Genomic DNA, 10,031 nt, shown 5'->3' on the forward strand with positions numbered 1-10,031 from the left:
GGCGAGACACGCCGCCGCCGCCAGCGGCCCCCCCGGGGCGAGGGGGGAAAGGGGCGGGACGAGCGCCGCCGGGCAGGCCAGGCGCATGCGCCGCCTCCGTGTGCTGTGGCCCAACCCCGCTGAAGGAGGGGGATGATCTCGCGAGCGGTAGGCGCCAGTGCCGCGCCGGCGCGCAGGGAGGGCGGGGCAGGGGAAGGAAGGTTCTGGGGCTGCCCGCGGGCGCCCCGGCGAGGGCAGCGCCGCCGCGGTGCCGCTGTACTGCTTCCTGCCGCCGCCCGAGCAGGACTGCCCGGGGGTTCCGCTGCGGCGCGTCGGGCGCGGGCCCGCGGCAGCCCCCTGGGCGCGGCGGCGCGCACCGCTGACGACAAGCCCCCGCCCCGCCGCCGCCCTCCCACGAAATGGCGGCCGCGGCCGGATCTACATATGTGCGCTGACGCGGCGGCGCAGTATCCTTCCGCGTGTTAACGGGACGTCCCCAGCTGTCCGTCAGCGCTGGGAAGCGTCACCGGGAGGGGAGGGGGCGGCTGGCTCGCCCGCGGTCTGTGCGCCGTCGGGCCGGGCTGGGAGCTCCGTGCTCGGCCTGGGAGCCGCTTCCCGCCCCTTGCGTCCCCTGTGCTCTCGCCCGTGCGGGTGTTCGTGTGGCTGCGCGGCGGGCGGCTGGGAAGGGACTGGTTCGAGCGGCGGCGCGGCGAGGAGCGAGGCTCAGGCGTTCTTCTGGCTCGAAAGATAATGCCGACGCTTTCGCACCCCGTTCCGCCGCGGGGCTCGGCGGGACGCGGAGCGCTTGGAAGCGGAGCAAGGAGGGCGCCTCGGCGGGAGCCCTAAAGCAAAGGGGTTTGCCCCTGCCAGTGTGGTGCTAGTGATAGAGCTAAAGGCCTGCTTTTGCCCGGGAGAGAAGCAGCATCACCGAGGAGTGCAGGCCCGGTGTGAGAGTAACGGGCCTGGAAACTTTGTTCGAGTAGCATATCGGCACGTACAAGTAAACCAAACCGCGTTTCTCAGTACAGGGAAAAAACACCACCAAAGGGAAGATACAGTAACACAGACTGTCAGCACAAGGGCCAGGGTCATCAAATAATTATTTGATTTGCAGTGATACCTTCTGCGACACTTCTGGCTCCTTGGAGGCTTTTTATTTTCTGCAGCACGGGTCAACAAATCACCCTCAGCTAGGCTCTTTTTTTCTCATAGTAATAAATTGTGTAGATTTATGCATAGCTGTGCACGTGGGGAAGGACTCCTACTCCACTTCTGTGAAGTAACAAGCAGAGAAAGATTGCCAGACTGCCTTTCTGCTGTAATGAGGGGATATATCGTATTAATAAACATGGCAATTGCTGTCCAGGGAGTATGGATACGTAATTAGCTAAATCCATTGCACTGAACCGAGTTTGCGTTCATTATAGTGCCTTTATTGCACTACTGTTAATTTCCTTGCTATCTAGGATGCTAATTATTATTTGTCTGGAGAAGGCAGCATATTCAGAAAACCTGATTGTGTAACAACGTTTTCAGTATGAAGCTTGAGAATAGCCAGCAGTGAACTAGGGGAGCAATGCTCTTTTTTTTTTTTTTTTTTTTTTTATTTTAGATATAGTACTGTAGTAGGAGTGCCATAGTTTTTTAGCATTCATATCATGTACAGGCCAGAGAGAAAACAGTGCCTTGTACTTGTAAAGGCCAGTTATCTTTCTGTGATCACCTAAACCATTCCTAGCAACTCCCTTGTGTAGTCTTCATTTTCTGCTTATTATTTTAATCGTAGTGAACAGCATATTCAGGAAGTGTAGTCCCAAACTATTTCACTAATGTTCTTATCATCTTAATCACGAATATTGCTGAAAAACACTTTGCTGTTCCTCGCCTGCTTTGGATTACGGATGCTATTAAACGGCTCCAAATCACCAGCATGTCTATCTTTGTCACAGACATCTTCCTCTGCCTTGTAAATTGCTTACAAACTTCCTGAACTTTTTCATTATTGTTTGTCATCTCAGGAGATTTACGTACTTAACAGTATTCCAGTTCTACATTTTTAAGTATTATTTGAGATTAATGACCTCTAATATGACTCCATTAAGAGTTTTGATCTGGCTTGCAATTCACATTTTACTGTATAATGAAAGGAATGAAGAACAGCACAAAATACTGTTGACTGTGTAATTTTCCCTGCTAATTTAAGACAACAGGAATTGTTAATCTGGTAAATCAGGTTTTGTTTGTGCCTTTCAACAGTTACGTGTTAAAATCAATATCTCTATTAGCATTTGACTCCAAATAGAATTTAAAATGTATTGGATAGCTCTTGTTTATAGCCATTGCTCAGAAACAGTTCGCATATTTTGTTTTAGTATACCTGTTTAGACAAACACTTATTACTCTCACTGGCCATTTTTTTTTAAATGAATCCATCAATTTAAATACCTTTAAATACACTTGAGAAAAAGAATAAAAAATAATGACTTGTGTGGGAATGAAAAACAAGACGCACACACACAGTCCTGTGGCGATTTCTGCAAGTCACAGCACACAGTCCTGCTCGGAGAACATTATACTTCTCACCCTCATCTCTTTTTCCTCAAATTGTGAGGTAAAAATCATGTATTCTCCCCTCAGCATTTGGAAATAAACAAACTCAGATAGATTTTTTACTTCAGTAGGAATACTCGGGCAAGTAAGGTCTCGTAACCTTAATATATTGATGTGCCATACACAAGAGTTTCTCACCTTTACCATATGCAGGAGGTGTACTATAATGCTACTTGCACAGATACCTCATATAGTAATATAAAATGCAAGAGGCACAGATGATGGTTACTGAATATGGGCGTTGCAACTTACTGTGGAACTACCCAGTCTATTGGGTTTGCTTCATTTTAATTTGATTTTTGAAGCTAATCCTCAGAAGTGGCTGAAGAGAGGTATTACCATGCCTAATCCTCATATGGTAGTGGAGTTGGGTTAGATTTTGAGAGGTTTATTATGCAAAATAGCTCAGTAGATGTGGCACAGTAAAAAACAGTTTGCACAAAAATACAGACAACAGACCAGCTCACTGGAACTCCGTCTTTGAACGTTGTTTGCTTTTTCAGGTACGGCGTTACGGAGCCCTGTGCAGCCAAGTGGTCAATAACCTCTGAAGGCTGAATTTGCCAGTCCATTTCAGCTGCTTTGTGATGGTCCAGCAGAGCAAGCACGAATGGAGATTGCCTTACTATATTGTTATAGCACTTCCCCTCAGCATAGAGGGGACAAGGGAAAAGTAGCCCAGCCTTAGTTTAAAGGTTAGTGTAGCTTGCTTGCACATCAATGTCAGTTTTTCACTTCCACTTGCCTGAGACCAGCCATTTTTACATTTTGAGCATGCTATTCTACCTGTCTTCAAAACAGGTGGAGCAACCAAGCACCCTGGACACCAAGCAACATTCCATACAGGACGCTTCAAATATCTGAGAGGAAAGGAGGAAACAAGATGCAAAATGTTTCCAAAAAGAACTTCCTTTTTAGGAAAGAAAAAAAATTATTTCAACAAAAGCAAGACATCCTTCTTACTAGTCCATCCGGTAGATCATTATTAGTTCCTGTTTGGAGGAGACAAAACACAACAGCTTCTGCTGCTGGAAAACAAAGCGCTAAGAAGATCAACAACAACAACAGCAGCTTCTCCCTGTTTGCATGTATTACCAGGCCTCAATCTTCTCTTCAGCATCCTGTCCAACTTGTTTTTCCTTTAATTATAAATCAAGCTTGCAGTCAAATCCCTCTTCAATCTGAGCAAAACTCACCCTATTGGGGACCCTTTTGATTTAGTGGAGACCACAAAGAATAAGATCACAGAAGAAAGCTGATAAAATAAGATTGTTCCATTGGCTTTTTTTAACACAAGAAACAGAAAGGCTAAATTTGCCAACCAAGTGCCGCTACATGACAGTGGAAGAAAAACAGGTTTGGGGATGCCATTGGGTTCCACCTGATCCGTGTTTTAAATACCAAAGACCAGCAGCCCTTCCTGTGTAGCTGGGGGCTTCTCCCCTTCAAGAAGGATGGCAAGGTCATAGTTACAGCCTTTGTACTGCGTGCTCAGTTCCCTGGCTGTTACATCTGGGACCATTATGTCTCCTTCTGTTAGGAAGAAGAGGTAGCAAAACCCTTTCACATCTGGAGTCCAGCCCAAGGTCAATGTGTTAGGCAGCAGTTAGCTTTCTAAGGAATATTAGATAAAAGGTAACTTTTTGTCTTATATTCCAACTTGGCAATTCTTCGTCTCCCATTGTTTCTTCAACAGCTTCTCTGACATTCTCACTGAAACAATTTCCAAGCTATTCCACGTTTCCTTTGTATAGTCATGCTTTTTGTCTCACTGCTAGGTCATGGGGCAAAACACTGTGTCCCTACATTAATCCTTTTTAAGTTGTTGCTGCTCTTTGTAGGGAGTTGTAAGATCTAACGTTGAAGTCCACATACGAGTCCCAGTGAAAAGCTTGAGTGTGTTGTTGAACAATGGCATGCTAAGGTTTCATGGCTTGCACAAGGTCATGTGGGATTCACAAGAATATAAAATACTTCAGTAACTTACACCGAGATCAACAGACCAAAGTTCCCCACAAAATCTTCCGGTCTTCAAGATTTTGTTTAGCACTTCATTGTTCAGCACTTTTTTAGCCTCATAGTGACAACATAGTTTTCTTTCAGTTAAAGAAGATTTTTCTCTTCTCTTGAAATCCTTACAGAAAATAAGAGCTATTTTACAAGAAGAAAGTTTTGACAACATAAAATTCATTATGTTATTTTCACAGACCTAAACAACGAAACCTCTGAAAATTGCTACAGGATATTTATTAGTATTCATACAGAGTATTCATTTTTTCCCAGCAAAACTACCATTTGATCTAAATGAAAAAGATATTCCTTTCAAGTCAGCAGCAGTTTGTTTCAACAAGAACGTTCATTTTCTGTGCTGATCCAGCCCTATGGATATTGAAGCATGAAAGTCAGATGAGCACGTGCACGGCGTAATTACGATGCCAGTTTTGAAAAACGAAAAGTTTTGTTGTCATGCAGTTACTACCTACCTTTGTTTTCTTCTTTCGTATGAATTCTTTACATTCCTGAATAAATATAGATAATATAAACATACATGGCAAAATAGCATCTTAAAATAGGGGTGTGAAGGGCTGAGCAGTTAGTCACAGTTGCTAAAATAAGGTAACAGCGGCTGAATTCAGCACGTGAAACCCCTCTCTGGAGCAGATAGGAGTTTTATCAGTTTCAGTAGGCCAGGGTACATCAGTTGGAGATCTCTTCAAAAAGGTGTTTAATGGTGACCTACTTTACCCCATCCCTTTGGAGGTGGTTGCTTTTCCTTGTTATACCTGTTTTTTGACCCCTCAGGCTGCCTTCAGACTGCCTGCTAAGTCTGTAGGAGTTACACTGTTAGCGAAAATGACCAAGTTCTTACAGCAGTTTTCAGCAGTACTTAATTTGGCCTATTGTGCTTACTAAAGGAGATATCAAAGGACTTTCTGAAGCGCTTTCAAGATATGCCTATTTTTATTACTTTGACATAACTGATTACTCGTCAGATTTGGACCATCCTAAGTCTGTTGCTCCTCCAATGCTTGCTCCAGGATGCAAATGTACTAAGCAAACCACAACCTTTGAGGAGTGTTTGGGTTTAACAAATGCTTTGACCAGTGTACCTAACACTATAAAAGTTGCTAATCCAGATAAAATGTTAAGGATTAAAGTTAATTATTCAAACAGGCTAGCTAACATATTTCACAGGCTCCCTAGTATAGGCAAGGCTGTTCAGACTTCACAACATGCTGCATTGATTGATTGGAAGTGTAGGCTTCCATTCACCTGGCTTGCTACATGCAAAGTACAATTTTCATTGTTTCATTAGAGTTACAGGGAATTAGTTAGCCTGAGCTAATCAGGACACTGATAGTGTACTTTATACTGAAGTACAAAGTACTTTTATCTTAGGAGGTTTCCCCACAGAGATCAGCCAGTGTTTCCAGAAGACCTGGGGCAGGGACCCTCTCTGAGTTAGGAGCCCTAGTACCATTGACTTCCCAAATGGCCTGCAGCAAACTGCCTTTCTTCGTCATTCCCCCTTCTTCTGAGGTAGTCCTGCTGGTGAATCGTTCACATATTCGTAGCTAAATAAACATTACACTTCAGCAGAGGTAGCAAGTTGACTTTCTGTCACTCTTCATTTAGAGGCTTTTTTCCTTGTAGAACACTCTCCCCCCCCCCCCCCCCCCCCCCGCCCCCTTCTGTTTTATACAAAATAATGCTATATTTCTCTGGGGAAGTTATTGCATAGTCTTGTAGATTGCAGTGTTTTTATTGTTTGATGCTGTATTGACTTAATTTAAAATAATGATTTAAATAAATAAGAAAGTCCACAGAAATACTTCAGGGTTTTTGTTTGTTTGTTTTGTTTGTCTTTGAACTGACAGGAGTATATGCCTAGTATTTAGACAATGGATTTAACTAGCCAACTATCATGTGGTACTAGGAGTCATTTCACTTTTCTTTTTGTCCTTTTGAGCAACCTCATCTTTAAAGATTTGGCTGATCTTTTCAGGTTTTGGTATGTCCCAGTTAACCATAAGATGTCCAAGAGCTTGCTTAGACCTCAAATATCCAGGTAATTACAGCCAAATATATCTCTTAGAAGGAAGGAATATTATTCTTGTTTGCTGTCATATTGTAATTCAGGAAATATTGTTGATGACTCTAAATCACCAATACTAAAATGAGCCAGTTATTACACTGTTCATCATTATGGTTAGGGGGATGGATCAGGGCAGTATTTCTGAGAGGGTGGGTTGTGACACACACGGTAGTCATGAAACATGGTCAGGTGTTGGCAAGTTGTTGAAAATTTTGCAAATTATAAAGCAAAGGCAACCTAGCTTCTGCACTCCTGGTGACTTCTGTTCTTCAAGGTCAAGCATGCTTTTCAGCCTTTCAAGAAATATTACAAAGATTTGTCACTTTTACAAGCAATAAATGTTAATTCATTTTTATAAAGACAATAAGGGCTGCAATATTTTTTTTGCTTTGGATAATGGGACATCATCTTAAAAAAAAAATCCACTGAAAAATACTGGCTTAAGGAGTTGGTAGTGGGATCCAAGATACTCATTTTCTCAGTCATAGTGATTTAAATTCAAGTTAACAGGGAAAAAGATAATTTCTTAGTCCTTCCTGACTATTTGGTGGCCTATGTTAAATGATTTTATGATCTCTGTTTAGCTCCCATATTAGAAAAACAAACACTGCTGCAACTAGGTGTGGAGGACTCAGGTACTTGGAGACTAAATGATATGCTTACCCTTACATCGTTCAGGATGTTTGACAGTATCAAATCATATTGGACAGGCAATTTGAGGGATGATGTGCGCCATCCCTTTCTGCCGTACCTGTTTTCTGAATAATTATATAATTTCTGTCCCTGAAGCTGTCAAAATAACTCAAATAAAAGTGTAAAAAAACTTGAATAAAGATAATTTAATTCCTCTTGGGGAAGCAGTTTAAAATGTTCTCAAGCATCTTAATCAATTAACTACAGACACCTATGACGACTAATTTTCAATGAAAGACTTTGTGCTCTAAAAAAAAGGGGCACTAGGATCTTTTTCTAGTTTCCAGAAGCACTCTCCTAGCATGTTGTTCAAGATGAATGCTGTTTAATTACCATGTATTTATTTTTCATTTACTTTTTACCTTTCACAGTTATTAGGCTTACGTTTCCTGTAAAGTAAGTTTTGTGAACTTTGAGGTGATATGTTTATATCCTACTTTTTGTGTTGGTTGCTTTCTCTGCTGATTCAAAGGGAAAAAAGAAACTGATTTTAAAAACATACATTTACAAACCTTACAGCTCCCTGTACTGGGGTGAAGTACAGAATTTACATAAAATTCTGGCAATATCTTGCAAAGTAAGTGAGGAAGTAACTTACAAATCTTCTAGGGAATAGCCAACTACTGAGATCTGGAAGTGTGCTGTGCTATAGCTGACCTGCAGTCCAGAGGACAGGGAGTGCCTGGAAAAAATAGAAAAGAAAAAGCAGTACTAAGGCAGAAGAGAGGCTATATTAATCTTATTTACCTGCTGTAGTACTATTCCATGTCATTGCCTTGGAATCAAGATAGCCACTTTTTCCCTGCTATCATGTCCATCCATTATACATATATTTGTTGTCTGAAACTGAAGAGACATGGTGTTTTGGGGTTGGGGTTTTTTTGCTTCTCTTTATTCTTGTGAGATGACAGAGAAGGAGTGTGGGTTACTGTCAGTGGCAGACCTGGCTAACCTTGAAAAGGGGAGACAGGCTCAGAAATCTCCACAGCGGTGGTGTTACACAGCAGCCTGAGAAGGAATGATAAACTGCTGTTTTACTGCAGTGTCAGTGGGCATCATGACACAGGAAGAACTTAAGAGCAGAGTGCAGTCGTATTGCAGAGATCCTGTACTCTGTCCTCGGCAGGGGAAGCTGGTAGTTTTTCTGTGCTATAATTAGCCACTGCCAACGAACGCACATTGCGTCACAGGAATTAGTCTTACGGCATTCTCACCTTTGCCTTCCAAAATGAAGGAAATAATCTTTCAGTGACAGCTATTACGCCAAGGGAGTAAAGTACTAAGGGAACAAATACACCCTTAGTTGCCTGGTCAAGGATATACAGTCTTCACTGATAGCAAAGATCAATGCAGTTTAAAAGGGAATGGTGAGTGGTCCCCTGCTGAGAATATATTCACATATATATAGCTTCTTTTCCCTGGAATTCCCATCATAAGAGAGCAGCTTGTAGTGTTTTGATAGTGGTTTTACTTCACATCTGTTCATTTAGCAGCGTGTACTTCCCAGATTGTGTTGGCTTTGTCCTCTGTAGGTCCTTTAGCGCAGGGGAGGATGTATCTGTTTTCCATCACTGCAGCTTCCTCCCAAGGGACAATCGGGGGATTTTGCAGCCTGGTTTATTGCAACAAACCAGGCAGAACCTGCCACAAATCAGTAACGTATCTGGTCTTTTATGAACATATTAATCAATCCTAAGGATACTTGTTCTGATTTGAGTAAAACTGTTGTGAATTAGCAACTCCCTGGAAGCCAATGAAGTTCGAAATTTGTGCAAGTCTGTATGTGACCAGCGATCAGATCAGTCTGGATCCTCATGAGCAGTACATATCGGATCAGCTACCCAATGTGGACGGAAAGACTGGATGATTCACGTAATGGCTCAAAATTTAAAACTCATTGCAATATTGTATTTACTGTGTACTTTCTTGTGCATCATTAGTGTTACTTGACTGATGTTACTTACAGTAGTTTCATGTCACACAACTTGTTGCTTTCTATGCTTTAAATAAAGGCAGTTGAAATCAGTAACTTAGTGTAACTGAATGGATATTCATAGTTTCATCTTGTGCTATTTCTGCAAATATTATAGTAGCTGTAGAAACCACTACTGTGGACCAGTGCTAACCATTGCATAAAGGCAGTTGCAGCTTGGAAAAAACAAACAATGTAAGTAGAAAGTAACTGAACTTTATCTGAGGATACCTAGGAAGTTAGCACTGAACACACCTGTTCTTTCTTGAGCTGGGGTTTTCTTCAACTTTGTTTCATACCCAACTCATGGGTAACATTTCCCACTCCCCAGCAGTAGTAGTCAGAAGAAGAAATTAAAATGTTAAACCTGTGGCTGAGAGATCAAAGCATGGTATTTTTATTGATTAAATAAAAACAGTGTCTACTGCTCTGTTCTCTCACACACAAAGTTGCCATGTTGGAACTTGATCCAGTTCTTAGAGATCTTGCCATTTTTCTTTGCATTTGTGTTTTCATTCTTTTCACAAAATAATTTGCTACAATCTGTGACAATAAATAGCATTCTAAGCCACAGGGAATTTTAAAAGTCAACAATAATACATGCTATTAGTAGGACACTGCAGTTACTTACGCAATTACAATAGCACCTGCGTTCAAAACATAATAGTTATATGTAAAATT

At 42.0% G+C, this 10,031-nt stretch overlaps 1 long non-coding RNA gene across 1 annotated transcript; it reads left to right on the forward strand.

Moving 5' to 3' along the window:
• The first annotated feature begins 1,577 nt into the window (after positions 1–1,577).
• Positions 1,578–3,467, forward strand: LOC127016021 (uncharacterized). Its single transcript, XR_007766418.1, has 3 exons — positions 1,578–2,590; positions 3,093–3,284; positions 3,391–3,467. It is a non-coding gene; the product is annotated as an uncharacterized LOC127016021 (long non-coding RNA).
• The last annotated feature ends 6,564 nt before the right edge of the window (positions 3,468–10,031 follow it).

Source organism: Gymnogyps californianus, chromosome 4 (assembly GCF_018139145.2).
Source record: "Gymnogyps californianus isolate 813 chromosome 4, ASM1813914v2, whole genome shotgun sequence".
Classification (NCBI taxonomy): domain Eukaryota; kingdom Metazoa; phylum Chordata; class Aves; order Accipitriformes; family Cathartidae; genus Gymnogyps; species Gymnogyps californianus.